This window comes from Gymnodraco acuticeps, unplaced genomic scaffold (assembly GCF_902827175.1).
Source record: "Gymnodraco acuticeps unplaced genomic scaffold, fGymAcu1.1, whole genome shotgun sequence".
NCBI lineage: Eukaryota > Metazoa > Chordata > Actinopteri > Perciformes > Bathydraconidae > Gymnodraco > Gymnodraco acuticeps.
In genome coordinates, this window is record NW_022989831.1 from 333,511 (window position 1) to 349,910 (window position 16,400).

General features: G+C 41.8%; 1 protein-coding gene across 1 annotated transcript in view; it reads right to left on the reverse strand.

Moving 5' to 3' along the window:
• arhgap12b (Rho GTPase activating protein 12b) overlaps positions 1-16,400 on the reverse strand; it is a 65,480-nt gene that overhangs the window by 24,955 nt on the left and 24,125 nt on the right.

Sequence of the window (16,400 nt, forward strand, 5' to 3'; positions counted from 1 at the left end):
TCAATGCAACTCCTAATAAACCAGGGGAATGCCATAGTCTCCACATTATACAATACACTGTCTCGTCACTCACCTATTCGTGTTACTTTATCGATGTATTCCTAATATTTTGTTTCTTTATGAGATACAAGCTTTTTCACAGTATCATTAATATCAACAGCTTGAACTTCAAAGAACAAATATTAGATTCAAAGCAGATCCTTGGCATTCTGTGATGCACATTCTTGTAATAGTGACTTAAAGAAGCAGATACAGTCATGATCAGTAATAAGCTAAAATCAGGCTGATAATATTAGCTCATGCTATACAACAATGACACACCTCAACTTATTCATAACAGTGGTCAGTGGACACAATGCACTCTCACTGTCTGCATTGTTGCGAGTCACTCCTCACTTTATTCTCGTAGGAAGCTTGCCGGCTAGTTTGAAATTAATGAGATGTGGCAGAGAGCTGCTAGGCAGGGGGTCAAGACCCAGGGTCTCTGACAGGTAGGTCAATACATTAAAAAAGGACCTGGGGGGGACGGGGGCTGGGGGTTGTTTATGAGGGATGGATGGAGTGAGAGGTAGAGGGCAGAAGAGAGGAGGAGCTGTGCTGCATGGCGTGATAAATGAGTTTCAGGCTGCAGGCCGGTGCAGTGCAGAATCTGCATTACAACGCATTATGCAGCCTGAAGAGGGTACCCACACCCAACATGGGAATGTGTGATTAATTCAACTCAGGGGTCTAATGGAGTATGAAGGGAGAGGGGAACAGACGCAGAAGAACTGATGAGAATTGGCTGGCTAATGGAGATTATGCTCTGCTGCGGGAAACACAGCTCACTGCAGCCTTCGTATTTATAACCATGTTGGGAATACAACTCCCCCCCCCCCCCCCCCCTCCTGTGCCTGTACAATCACCAGAAAATGCCGGCGTCTACAGTAGCATCATAAATTATTCCCTGTGTAAAGAAGCGCAGGTCGGGGTGAGGGCAGCAGGCATGTGGGGGGTGTAGTTGCACCCTGAGTCCACTAGGTGTCTCTCTCGGGTTTGGGAGGGAGAATGGGGAGTGGGTGGGAGGCTCCATCTATGCATCTAGCCTTGAGGAGAGAAGCAGGGAGAGTGCTTTTTTGTCAATGCACACATGGCAACACACTCTGCAGCATCTCCACACTGCACTGTGTCAGTGTGATGCAGTATGCACAGACATCTCACAATGGCTTCCAGTTTGTCATGGAATAGAATGTTTTAATGCTTGTACTGTATGTAAATCAATAATTGGTTTAGCGCGAAGATCCCGCTGGTACAGTATGACACTGCCCCTTTTTAAGAGTCATTATATGTAAAATGAGTCATATAATCTGGCCATATCTCTGGAAATGGGCACCATTGAAAGGTAAAGCTTGACGTCATGGCTTCCTCCTAGCTGCAACCCAAAACAGATCTTTCTCCTAGAAGAAGTGTCATGCTTTTTGTCCTGTAGTCTTTTTGTGATGCATTGTACAAACTGTAGCAAGATGCATTGAAGATGACGTCGCACACTTTTGGACTGGCTTGAAAAAGATAGTTTAAACTCTGCATAAAGTGGATATAATTAAAGTGATGGAAATTGACCAAAGATTACAAGCTGTGCCCCAGCTCTGACCAACTCTTAAATATTTACTTTCATACCAGGCTAACCATGCCAGTTTATAAATTAAGTTACAACCTCACAAATACAACAATCCTACAATAAATCCTTTCTTTTGTGAAGGTGACTATTTGTATTCATATTTTTTAAAAGAGGTGTTTATATAGTTACTTTGGAGGCTACAGGTAAAGGTAGTCAAATAAACAATGCTAGTCTAGAGCTCTACATAGATTTTATTTGGATTTTCCCTTGACATTTATTCGACAGCCTCTGTGATTTAAATGTCTTGATTGTTCTGATTTGTATTCCTTTCTAGGCTGAACATCTTGAAACTTGACACTTTGAGATGCGCTATATAATTATCTTGTTAAATACATGTGACCACATTTCAGGTTATAGGCTACAGACATAATAAAGGTAATTCCAGCTGTAATGCAATAACAATGATTCCGTGCTGAATTAAAAAACATCTCAGCCGTCACAGATGCATCAATGTCACGCCTCGGAGCGTGTGTGCATTTCCCCTAACTCCATTACATAATGTGATATTGAATTAGCTGAAAGCGGTTCAAGGAAGTGTGTCGTGGCGACGCGGAGAGGTGGCATGGTGACTGACGGAGCTGCATCGGTGGCTATGGCGACACCTCGCAGCCAATCAGGCGAGAGCGCAGAGGAGAGCTTGAAGATGGAGCGCGGGGTTAGAGGGGTGGGTGGGGAGGCACACCACCTCCGAGCTAATGCAGCACTCTGCACACACACACACCCCCCTACCTCTTGGGCCATTCTCCCTCTGCCATCTTCTAGTGAGCCAATGCCCCACTGTCCCCCCCCTCTCTGTGCTCCAGGAGGTATGATGGTGATCATGATGGTTGTGTCCATATGACCAGATTAACCCACATTTCCACTTCGCTGGGTGTCAGACTGCATCCGCCCACTCCCCCATCATCACATTTGTGGCATTTCATAAGCCAGACCCCCCCCCCCCTCTCCCTATTCTCCACAAGCAGACACTGACACAGAAATGTAGCATGAACACATGCTTACAATCACACACACTGCCATCACTTTCCTTAGCAACCAGTCCCAGAATTCGACAGTAAAAAATAAAAGAGGAAAGAGATCTGATTCTAAGCCGAAATAGTGGGTGTAGGTAGAACAAAAAAATATGGTAATGGATTTCAAAAATCGACTCAAATGCATCTCACGCATACATGGGTCAGCAAAACATGGCGAGTAAAAAACTAAAACTATAAGAGAAACCCTGATATGGGAGTGAGTCAGCATTTTCTCGCAGGATGACGGCAGCTATTTTAATTTCATGGATCAGAAGCTTCACAACCTGATAGAGACGCGAGCAATTAACCTTCTGGTGCTGTGCTGATAGCGCTCGGCTAAAATGTCAGTTTGTGTCTGTGGAAATACAACCCGCTTCTGATAAAGCTCTGTGGAGAATACATGTTATAATAGACACCGCTGCTGCTTGGATACGGCAGACAAAGAAGCTTCAAGGCTACAGAAAAGGGACACTTTACAAGATCAGAGCAAAAACTGGTGCAACTGTGGAAAACACGATTCAGTTGTTGAGTTTTAGTGCCAAAATAAACCGTTTTATATCATTTCAGACACCTTTTCTAAGTCAGAGGAGTCTCCGAACACCTCCGCTGTTTTCCTTCTGCGTGAAAAACAGAAGGGGTTTTACTGTGCCGCTCATATTTTCCTTGTGAAATGTTAATAAGCTAGGGTGGATTTCGAGGACAGGGGAAGCCTGCAGTCTCATGCGCCTATGGGGAGACGCTGCCATCAGCCAAAAACCAGTCTGCCGTACTGGGATGCAGATTCTGCACGTGTGAGTGTGCCAGTAAGTGAGCTTAACTAGAGCGGGGGAATCAAACAATTCATATCTGGGACAACACGCCCATGGATATTTCATAGGATCAGAGCGTTTGGTTTCTATTTGGGGCCTAAACTCGAGTCAGAGCGTGAAAGCAAACGCAGACGAGCCAACCAGAATCGACCAGACATCTCCTTTTTTAGCCCCGGTAAGTCTCTAAAGCATATGGAGACATTCCTGGAGTATTTCAATATGTATGTGTGTCGGGGGGGGGGGGTTCATCTCATATATCAGCAGGCCGGTGCTGCCCAGAAGCATACAGCTGCTGGAGACGGTGTGTGTGTGAAGATGCGCCAGAGAGAATCAGAGACTGTGTTTTTGCAAATGTTGCTTACCGTCAGCGTGAATGATATGATTTGTGCAACAAGCGGCTTCTAGGCGGCGCCACCTGTGTCCCTGCTGCACCTGGGCGTGCTTTGTCTCAGTGTCTCAGTGTCCCCTGGTGTGTGCTTATTTCCTTTCTTGTTATAGTCATCAGATCGGATGAGCCGGGGAAGAGAGAGAAACTAATCCTGCAAAATGTTACAAGTCTTGAAGGATAGTGACGTAGTGACTGTTCTTTCTAAATGGCTGGGCTAGCACTAGACAGTCAAAATAGCTTTTAGGGGTTCTCTTCATTTTTATCATAATACTGATGCTTTTATCCAGAGCAATTTACAATATCAACCAAACTTAAAATAGTAAAACTCATGCAAGTACATTAGCTAGATCCTTTTATATTTGTATTATTTTCTTATACTTCCTGGTATGTCCACGATTATGTGCAATAAAAAGTGGCGAAACATGGGGAATAGATCTCCCCAAGCTAGCAAGCGTGCTAATGGTCAGTTAGCAAATGTAACCCTTTAAAATGCTGGTGTGACCCGAGACCTTTCAATGTGAGAAACACAGAGAGAAAAGGAGTGTGAGATACAAAGAGAGTGCATGTGTAGAGACTCCTACGTTTCTCTCAACAGCAGGGGTCAAAGGCCACGGACCCACACAGCAGGAGTGACTCCCAGACCCCCAGCAGGCTGTGTCGTCTGGGTGCTCCACTCCCACCCCTCCTCCTCCTTTTCTTCTTTCTGTGGCAAACCGGGGCTCTATGATCAAAGTGCGAGACGGACTGCTATACTCGTTGAACAGGAAGACAAGAGCAGCAGTGCAATCTGTTCCCCGTTCAACCATCCAACAAAAAGACGGAACCGGGCGTGATGGATTCTGGGTACACTCCTGAGAGAAGACAGAATGGGAAGGTGCCCAATAAATGAATTCTGGCCGCAGAAGTCAAACGACCTGCCAGCGCACTGACAGCTTCAATTTGTTCTGTTTAGTCTCCAACAAGGGGGGAAGAAAATCGCCGACAAGCCAGAGGAAAATTCAATTTCTTTAATGGAACCGACGTCGCCAAATCTCTGTCTTATTACTCATTTTGAGTGTTTTTCGCCGAACAAAGACTCTGTGTTTAAACTCACTGCCATCAGGTTTTAGCCTGCTGCTGAACCAAAACAAACAGAAGGTCCGTTCTGTGCTGAGTGACACGATTAGGACATTTGGGAATATGAAAACTTGGTTAATTAGTGCCAATACAAACTGTTGTCAGGTCAGTTTTCTGAAATGACTACAGCAATATCATGTTCAGAGTATGAAAACAGCAGCCCCAAGGCTACACATGCGACATTTACAGCTGGTGTCTGATCCATACACCCTTGGCTCTGGCTATTAACAGAACTGTATTTAAAGAAAGATTTTGCAGAATTATTATTTTGCTCCGTTTCTTTGCGGCAGGGAAAAAAGGTCTGCAGCAGAGACTTAGCAGCATTCCTGTGTGGCTGACAGCTGACAGCTAAGCCCCCAGTTAATGACTAATCCTGCCCTCATGCCTTCTGCGTGATTGGCTCAGGCTAATTACACTAGCTAAGCAACCTGGGTGCTGAATGGCTGGTGAGAGGGGTGTGGTGGTGGAGGTTAAAGCAGTATGGACCCTGTGGAGGTACAGCTAAGAATGTGATTGATTGATAATCAAAAAATGGATTTGATTAGTATTGTAATAATCAACATGATGTAACTCGCAAGTCCAAGTATTTGAAGGTTACAGCTTCTCAAAATGTGTGGATGATTTGTGAGTATTATTTAATCGCGAGGGTCACTGTTTACATCTAAAAGCAATCATGTTAAAAGATATTCAATGTTTTGGGGACCATACTCCCCTGACCTGCCAACTGTTATTTGTTTGAGTCCCACTGAAAATGATTAGGTGCCCCATTAAATGTGTTTTTGCCCAGATGTAGTGCTTAACCTGTAACTACATTTATGTTAGTTGAAAAGGTATCTAAAAACTATACAAATAAAATACTAATCATACAACTTAAATGTGGTAGAAGCCAAACTTGAGCCAAGTATATTGGAGATCACTGTGTGCACCTGTACAATGAAAGGTTTGCAGGAATGTTCCGCACATCCACCAGGCGATTAATGTGGCTAGTTAAGAGAAAGTCATGCAAAGCAGACGTGTTTCCACTTTCTTTAGAATGGCGACTGAAATCATGGTTGGATATACAAGCAGAAAATAATCCGCTTTCACACCATGCAGAACACAGTGCCACAGGATCTTTACCAGAAAGTCAACCCACATGCAGTATTTGGCTTGTTCTGAGCATCAGTGCAGACAGGCCTCCATGCACTAAGAACACTAGTCTCAGTCCTGCCAGATCACATTTTAAATCCATTTTCAGCTTTGGAATTAAGTATTTTATTATAACATAACTCCATGTTATTGTGAATACATTACCAGTCCGCACTAAGTTCATCATTGAAGCACATACTCACTTTGTGACCAGCTCATGTTTGACAAATCTCGCAGTAGCTCTTCCTCTCTGTCTTTAGCTGTGGTGTGGAAGGCAGTTGGCTGTGGTTTAGAGCAGGTTATTAATATTCCCTCAAATCTTTCTGCTAATCTGCTCTGTTTATGTGGAAACAGATAGAAATATTCCAAGGGTTTCTAAGAGCTAAAAGAGAGGCCAAGAGAGACAGCAGGGGGATCCCTGAACTCCCCTCTGATCCACCACAGAATCTCTCTTTAAATGGTATAAAACATCATTTTAATATTTAAATAAGATGTACGTTTACAGTACACTCTACCATTGCATGTGTGTGGACATGCATAACCAAGTGTGTCTTCATTTCTAGTGAACCTGACCGGAGCATGAACTACATGAGAGGAAGAGTATTTATCTTCATCCTTTTTACACAGCGCACACACACACACATTATCCACGTGTCTAAATAAAACACGAAAAGCATATAAACCACATCATGTAAAGGAAAAAATAAAACTGCAACAAAGGTTTTAGAAGAAGCAGATTACATGCTTTAGTTACGTTTCTGTGTTGGGCCAATGCATTAATGACCGCTTTAAAACATGTTGCAAATATTATTACATCTCTTTCAGCACTGCAAGAATTTGAGTGTGCCTCTATCATCTGCAGGAATTTAAATTTGCAGTGAATCCCGAGTAGCTGAAAAGAGAATAACAGGATGTGTCGCGCACTTCCACTGCCAGAACTAAATCTTATGCTACATTTCAAGCAGTATTTAGTTTCATTGAAGTATGAAAAGATGAATAAAGCAATGATAAATCAAACAAACAATGTGTTAATGCTAGACAAAGTTACAATTGGTCCTTCCTCCATCCTTATCTCAGGATCCAGAGACGTTCCCACTTCAAACACATCAAGCTGGGACTGTTACAAAAACAGATCAGGTTACAGTCTTCACAGCGCAAATGCCAAATATATCATGAGTGGACTGCAGCAGGGCTAAGACATCAACGTGTTAGATAACAGAGCCGTCCCAGCATCCTGTAACCTTTCACTGCAGATAACCTTTTCACACTAAAGCCTACACAACTGATAGCACATGTCAATCAATTAGAAGACACTGAAATAATCAAAACACTTGTCTTGATCCAGTTAATATAAAAAAGATCTTACAATGCTCTACAAGTAGAAGGTCAAAGTTCAGATTTGTACATGTAAGAGAAAAAGAACAGCGGTGTGTATCACTGCAAAGTGAAGAAACACAGAGGAAACAACTCTAAACCACAGGTGATTATCAATAGTAAAGTCCAATCATCCACAAATATCTGTTAAACAAGTCTATCTGTGTCTGTGTCAGTACATGACAGATAGGCATGTATGTACTAAGACTATGTTCAATACATTTTCTGATTAACACCTCTCATACTGGGTACATTTTCCCCATATTAACTCAGTTCTTTATGGACATTTGTGTTGTAATGTGCTGTTCCGCTCACATTAATCCATGTTATTTCCATGCCACAACACATGGATTTGTCTCAATTGGCTGCCATTTCCCCTTCTGCACAATGCCTAGATTATATTTTTGGTTAGCGATCATTGTTTGTACTTCTTTGCATGTCAGAGTCCAATTTTGTTATAGCATGATATTCCTCACTATACATTCAGACAGCACTACAAAATGGCAAACCGCACTAAATGGACCATAAAGTGAGGACGGAGTGATTTGGGACCCGACCTACTAATCAGTAACTGGGGAAGCAACTTCCTGAGGTCTAATTAATTAACCGTAATTGAAACGTTTTTTTCAGGTGTTGATTAAAGTCTCTTGTGGTCAACATCACAAGGGCATAAGGGCCAAATTAAAACTAACAGAATAGGGGTATTAGGACTGCTATTTATCCATGCAGATGCTTTGGATTCATGTGTTATACAGAACAGTATTCTGGGTGTGCCGTTTGGATGGGAATCACAGGGAACCATTCTTTACAGCACAATAACAATACACTGCTCACAGTCATTAAGGTGGCTTATACCTCTCCCATGGTGTTAATGTTGAGTCGTAAAACACAGGTGTAGCTCGTTACATTAATGACAGATAGTTCCAGGGTGCTTTTATAGGCCTGTAACAGGAGACATAGTTAGGGTTTTGTCTAAACCGGGTAACAGGGTTACTCATACCAAAATGCAGATTTTCCCTGTAACATTTTAAAGTGAAAACAATATTTCTGTTCGTCAAAAACTTAGTCTTAGTCTCAGCTTTGTTTTTAGGGAGCTCCAACGTCACGTTGTCGTTTATGTCTGCAGTGCCATCTTGTATACAGACGTCATGTTCTCGGGAGAATTGATAAATCTCATATACAAGATCAGCGCCACAGTATTGCCCCATACTATATTTTTGATGTTGATATAGTAGGAAGAACACAGGTGTTACTAATACCATTAATGATGAGTCTGTTCTATACAAGTGTCACAGTAAGCTATGTCAGTGAGCTAGCATGCGCTACCAGAGCTTTTTGATATGTCATAGCAGGGGGTATTTAATAAAAAGAAGGGTGGCTGCATTCTACTTCCTCTGGTTTTGTGCATGGAATAGATCACTGGGACATTTACTGGAACTCTGCTTTTCCTGCTATGACAGCTCAAAATTCCTGCTGTTAAAAGGTCGGAAGCAGCGGTACTCTGATACTAAAGCAGCTCAAAGGGAATTCACTCATCATAAATATTTCCAGATAACAAATCATGTATTCTGTTAAGTTTTGGAATATTATTTCAGTTAAAGAACAAAACAAGATGACACTTTATTCTCTAGGACAGTGGTTCTCAAATGGGGGTACGCGGACCCCTAGGGGTACGTTGGAGTACTGCAGGGGGTACGTGAGATTTATTTTATGTTAATGAAAAAAAAACATAAGTAATGCATTTAAACAAACTGCTAATAGTAGATGAAGTACTTTATTCAAAGGTTTACAGTAATTCTGGATAATAAAATGGGAAAAATAAACAGGGTGCTCTCTTTTCCTCTCCCTCTCCTGACAGCCGGTCAGTCTCGTGCAGCTCGCTGAACCTGTAATAAGTGACCCGACAGTAAATAATACATATCTGTATAACTAGTTTAGCTAGTTCCAGAGTAGATAAACTATCTAAGTGTGTTAGGTCTAACTCTTGTTTAATTTTGCTCCACTCAACGGTCCGTCACAGCGGCGGAGCTGTGATAATGCAGAGTTGTGTGTTCTCCGTCAGCAGCAGCTGATCTGATCTCTGATCTCTCGCTCGCGTCCGGTTAAACTTCACTCGCGTTTATGTCCAAATCTATCAGATCTAGCTAGTTCTAGTTAATTATTTGACTGCCTGCTTATCAAAGGACACCTAAACAATAAGCGTTGCTTGGCAACGGCCGCAAAGTATAGCGCAGCATTATGTTTATGAGGGGTTTATATGAGGGGTCAAAATCCCATGCTCCTAAAATGCTCATATATTTTGTTCTCTTCATTCCCCACGCCCCAAAATAAATAAATAAATAAATATACCAATTTTAGGAAAAGTAATGAAGTTTGAGCAGTGTGGGTTTTATATTAACAGAGTTACATATTTCAAAACGCGAAGTGTAATAACTGCAGTTTGCCTCCCTGTCAGAATGACAAAGATCCTCAGTGAAGCACAAGCCCATGTTTCACTACATTGTAAGTACAATTTATTAAAAAGATCAGTTCAATGCAACCAATGTCGTCTTAGTGTTATTGCATGATGTTAAAATTGGTTTGCCATGAATTTAGTGATGAATTCTAAACATTTGAAATGTAGCATAAGTGTTTCTCAGTTACAAGGTTGTTGTTTTAATAAATCAGACACTGATGGTGCAGCACTGTACTGTACCTCTTTATATAGGCATTTCTTCCCTAACAAATTGTGTTTGCGCTGATCAGGGGGTTCGTGGCTGAATTTTTTTTCAAAGGGGGTACATTATTGAAAAAAGTTTGAGAACCACTGATCTAGGAAATGATACGAGGTGCTTTGCTTAAATATTTTATGAGTTTAATCGATGTTTTACCTGAGAAATAAGATGGCAGAAGTGGCAGCTCTTGAAAAATATGACTAGTATGCGATGCGTTATGTTATGTCGCCATATTTAGTGGAGAACATAACCCTTGCATACAGCTTTGGTTTTACATCAAATCACTGTCATCAATGCATGGCTCTCACACATACGAATAATGAAGAGATTATTAGGTGGAAATAGTTAGTATGAATGATAATCACATAGCAGTCCAGGTGATCGGACATATTTAAGTTCTTTCTTGGGTGAAATGATCATTGAAACTAGGACGTGAAGGATTTGAATAGTGCCGGGAGTGACGGAGCACACCCAGGGGGGCCTTGGTGGCAGCAGCCTGAGGTCTATTGATGCTGGGCCACATGAAGTGCAGAGACAGCGCGGGACACAGGGCTCTTGGTACAGCGGACAACAATGACCAGTCAGCCTTCAGTCACTACAGCTGAGCAGCTGACAATGACAGGAGGGAGCGGGGAGGTGGGGGGAAGAAAGAAATGAAGGATGGAGGATAAAAAGCAGTGTAAAGAGTCACAAAAAAAGTGGGATGGAGAAACACTGACAGAAAGAAAGAAAGGACTGAAGCGTAGAGAATAATGAAGCCACAGCAGGTATACCTGGCAGCTGCGGTTACTATGGAGAGTAGGGGTTAAGCCAACATGACTTAAGTCTTTTCTCCGTCTTTACCGTCCTTTGAGAAGACAGGTGTGTCAGGGCTGAGGAGAAACAAGCCTTTAACCTTTTCTCTGTTGAAGAAAAACTTAAATCGGGAGTACAATCACCGGTGTGCTCCAACACGGGTGAACACGTGCAACCTCAAGGCACTGTCACATCCCACAATATCAGCTCTGTTCACCGACAGACTCTATCCTCGTCAGCGAGCCGCTCATGCTGAAATGCATTTGCCCCGCAGTTAAGTGAAGGTCAGATCCTCTTTATACTTTTTCTGTGAACCAGTTATAGACTCCTTTTGATGCTGAAAGAGGACACTGAAAACAACCATCAACCTCTTCTTTCTTAGGTAACACAAAACCTTTACAACAGACAGACAAGGTTTGCTAGAAGTCCTGAGGGCAATCCACACTAACCCCTTTCAGAAAAACTATATACAGAATAAATAAACAAGAGATGCGTGTGTCCTGAGAGGAAACTGAAACAGCAGAGTATTGCAGTATGCAGTATTAATATCCTTTCCCTAAGTAGGAAATCACAATATTAAATACATCATTAAGTAAAGGAGCTGTGTGAGTAACAATATGTACTACTTGAGCATAAAACGCAAAATAAGTCCTACACCCAATGGCTATCCATAGAATGCTTTGCGTTAGGGCTGTGCGATTATGGCAAAAATCATAATCACGATTATTTGGGTCAATAAGTGATATCACGATTATTTTGACGATTATTCATTGACCATTTATTGAACTTTACCAATAAACAAGAACAACAAATATGTTAGAGCGCACTTCCAAAACCATACTAAACATACATTATTAATATGATAAATAAAAATAAATTAGACCAAAATAAATTAAATCAAATATGATGCAGTGCACTGTCACAACCTACTGAAAACTCCTTAACATATAGCCAACATTTTGGTAAAACATATTCAACATATTCCACTCAGTTAAACGTTGAAGGCTGGCCAACCGTCATGGTCCAGAAGTAACAGGAAATAAATGTTGAACTACAATTTAAGACCCAATAAAAATGTTTTGGCCACCATGGCAAATGCTGGTAGGGCTGCTCATGTCATCTCTTAACGATTTTTTGCAAGAAACACCAGCCTGTTTACATGGTCTAGTTTCAGAGATGAGCGCAGGCAGGTGACGATATTGCCACCTGTACTGAAGACCCTCAGCCACGCCCCGACACATGGGGTGACGCCGGCCAATCACAAAGCTTTGATGCGTTCAAGTGCATTATTCTGGCACAGGAAGATTATGTCACAGGACATAAAACAGAATATTGTTGTTCTATTTTTAGACACATCTCGCGATCGACTGGTTGGGCACCCCTGGGCTAAACCATAGGTCCGTTGTGGTAGCAAAGTAGTCAGCTGAAGCCACATCTCTCTCAACTTCCCCACGGCATTTGTCATATAGTGCAGGCAGCGCAGACCTGCTGAAATAATACCGAGACGGCATCGCGTAACGCTTGTCCAACGTGTTGACAAGTTGCTTAAAGCCCTGGTTGCTAACAGTGCTAACAGGGCACATATCTTTAGCGATGTGAAATGTAATGGCACCTGTAATATCTCTGTGTCTCTGCGAGCTCGTCGCGTAGGCCGTTGCTCTGTACAATGCGTCCTGAATCGATGACTGTGATGATGTGGTGGATGAAGTCGAGCGGGCATCTGCTTTTTGTTGTATTACTGCCCGGTCGTATTGCACTTTGTGGTTGTATTTCAGATGATTAAAGAGATTGGTTGTGTTAGCGTGTGGTGCCAACACAACCTGGTAACAAATCCTGCACTGTACTTTATTTTGCTCCACGTCGGACTCCTGAAAGCCAAAGTACTTGCAAATAGTGGAAATAGTTTGACCCTTCTTTTTAACGAGTTGCTGCTCTTGTTCTGACATCTTCGCTCACACTGAACACTCACAACACATGTCACTCCCACGTGGCCGAGTGGGCTTTTAAGGAGGGGCGAAAGCGCACCCAGCAAAATAATCGTATTTTGTCAATTATGCTGTTTTCATAATCGTCGCAAGCCATAATCGTAATCGCGATTAAAATACGATTAATTGTACAGCCCTACTTTGCGTATTTAATAAAGCTGGTAAAGATGGATATAATGATACTATTGTTCTTTAGAAGGGTTTCTGGGCTAATTCATTATAAAGTATGGTGGAAATCAAACCAGAATGACAAGAAGTGTATGTAAACATAAACAACAAGGGTTTGTTTTTGTGCCAAGTACCGTGAGCTACATATTCAAGAATCGAAGAAGTAAATATCTCTCTTGCCTCGAATAGTAAGAATACCTTACACATAAAAAAAGGTGTTAAAAAAAATAAATCACAATCCTCATAACCCGCAATGACGTCTTCAACATTGCTTATTGTTTTACCAACAGTAAGACATTCAGTTTACAACAATGTAAAACAGAAATGCAGCAAATCATTCCAATGTAAGAGTGGGAAACCAAAATGTTAATTATTTACCAAAAATAGTTTCAGATACATTTGCTATGATCAAGTTTTTTTGTTCAGAAATGCACAATTTAAGATAAGACCACTCCCACTTTCACTGTGTGTTAATTACTGTTTCTCAGGCTCTATAATATATGTTTGTTTTCATTTCTCACTGCCTGCAAGAGCTAATGGTGTATAGCAGGGGTGCCCAACCTTTTTTTAACCGAGAGCTACTTTTAAAGTTGCCAGTCTGCCGAGATCTACCAGTCCAAATAGAGACGTAGCCATTACTGACAGCCTACTACCAGGTAAATACACACTTCTACTTGTATAAAACTGACCTTTGTACGATTAATACTTCATAAAATACTGCAGATCCTTTATCCTCTTTCTAATCTACACACATACAAGTATTCAACTGAAGTTACACAACAGTGTTGTTGATACAGAGTTGGAGTTTATTCACACGTCACATACTACAGTGGGTAATGTTTTCAAGAAACATTGAACAGTGCTGCCACATATGACACAGGGAAAAAGAAAAGACTGAACCCTTTCTTGCCATTATATAAAAATAGTGTTGCTACAAAAGTATAAATGAGGCTTACTAATAAGACCACTCAGATCTGAAGCTACACAGGAATCTGCTGCCAAATTGCAATAAAAAAGACAAAATTAATAGAATCAAACCCTTTTTTCGTTGCATTTCTTACATTCATGGACACTCAAGAACTCGCTTGTACAGACTTTACCGTAGGACTTGTTTTGCAGTAGATACATTAAATGAATTCTCCTTTTTAAAAAGAAATGCCTTTAAAATAGGATGCAAGCAACTCTAGTTTCTCAACCTGAATTGATAATAGACTATAATCAGGGCTGCACATAACTGGTGCGCAGGTGCGCATGTGCACCTCGGCCAAAAAAAGAGCACCGGGTCATTTGAAAAAAGGCGCATTTGCGTACCAACATTGAGAGAGAGGGAGAGAGAAGGGACAATAGAGGAGAGAGAGAAAGATATTTGAGAGTTGCATATGAACTCAGGGCCGGCCCGTCGCACTGGCGTTGATTTTCGCCTAGGGCGCCAGATCTGTGGAGGCGCTGCGCTGGTAGTTCTGGGAGGGAAAAAAACAGTTTTGACCGTTGGTGCTCATCCTAATTTTTGGCCTTGATGTAACAATATTCATAATTAAGTAAATGTAACACCCTCTTCACCCCGGTTACACGTTTCATTTGCCCTGTACGATGGGCGCTGTAAGTGATGAAAATGGGGGATGTTGGCTTATCTGGCGCCCGCAGCTCACAGCCAAAATGCGAGTGAGTGAGGGAGAGAGAGAAGGGCGCACCGCCCGGTACCGGCGCTGTTGTTATTAGAATCTGGTGCTAGCTGCTCTAACGGATATAAGAAGTAGATGTTTCTACAATAATGTGGAGGGAGAGTCCTCTCCAGTCAGACCGAGAGACTGATAACTACTACAGCTCAGTGAGGTAAAGGACTGAGTGTTTAGATAGTTCACTTTAGTCTAAGTTCAAACGGTTTGGTCACCATTTTTATAAACACATATTTTCAAGGCACTCCTTTATAATTATTGGGATAAACAGGTTTGAAATCATTCCAATGTATACTATAGGACAGTAACCAAACATATCCTTTTAAAACTGGGCTTTCGACCCAAAACCAGCTGTTGACTTGTGGATGCAAGCAGCTAATCGCAGACTCAACCAGAGAGAAAGTAGTAGGCCTACATCATCAGCTACCATGTCTGACAGAGAGGAAGACAGTGAGGAGAACAGTCAGGAGGGTAGTGACGACAGCTTGAAGGATTACTGGTCATGCTAATGTTGTCTTGTGTTCACCTCTGCATGTGTGTTCTGTGTTCACCTCTGTGTGTTCTGTGCCGTGTGTCTGACAAATAAAGACCGGTTTATTTATTTCATTTTAAGGATGAGCACCAAGCAACATCTCCAGGTGCTCCTTTGAGAACCAGAGCAAAAACGTTATGTGCACCCCTGACTATAATCAATTTAAGATTGCATTCTTATACCATTTTGTACAATAATTATAATGAATAAGTTCAAACAAACTAAAACTTACAGCTGATTAATAACGGTATCTAACTTGAGTTTTTATTATATCAAAAACCTGTTGAAATGCTTCTGTTATTTTTACTGTCCCCCAAAAGCGCGTCGGCAGCCTCCAGGAATGCTTCTTTCACAACTTCGCCGTCTTTGAAAGACTTAATGTGCTTCGCAAGAACGTGACTGACACGATAAGATGCTATGGTAGCAGCCTTGCTCTTGTTGTTGGGCCTGGTGAAAATGGACTGCTGTGCATTTAGCTGTCCTTTCAGGCCCCTCCCCTTTTGGAGCGTAGGGCAGAATTAGGAGGGAATTCCTTCTAGCGTTTGTGCACTGTTTTTTAAATTACCCTTCTTCGGTAAAGCCACGCTCGCATTGCAGATGAGACAGATGGACTTTGAATTGGAATATATATACAAAAATAATCATCCTCCCACTCGGAGTGAAAATTATATATTTTGGGCTTTTTTGCTTCTGCCATAATTGCGGTCTTGTGTGTGTGCGGACTGTCACTCCTGTTGACACGGACAACGTCAGCCCACTGCCCACCAGCCACGCCCCGACACATGGGGTCACGCCGGCCAATCACAAAGCTTTGATGCGTTCAAGTGCATTATTCTGGCACAGGAAGATTATGTTATAGGACATTAACGATAAAACTGAATATTGTTGTTCTATTTTTAGACACATCTCGCGATCGACACCCCTGGTGTATAGCATTCCTTTTACCTTCAATTATGTATTATGTAAGCCAAAAGTCTATTAACAGAAGAGCTTTATAAAGGTTGTAAAAATGTGTCATAACCTAATTAACCTCTGAACATTTGTT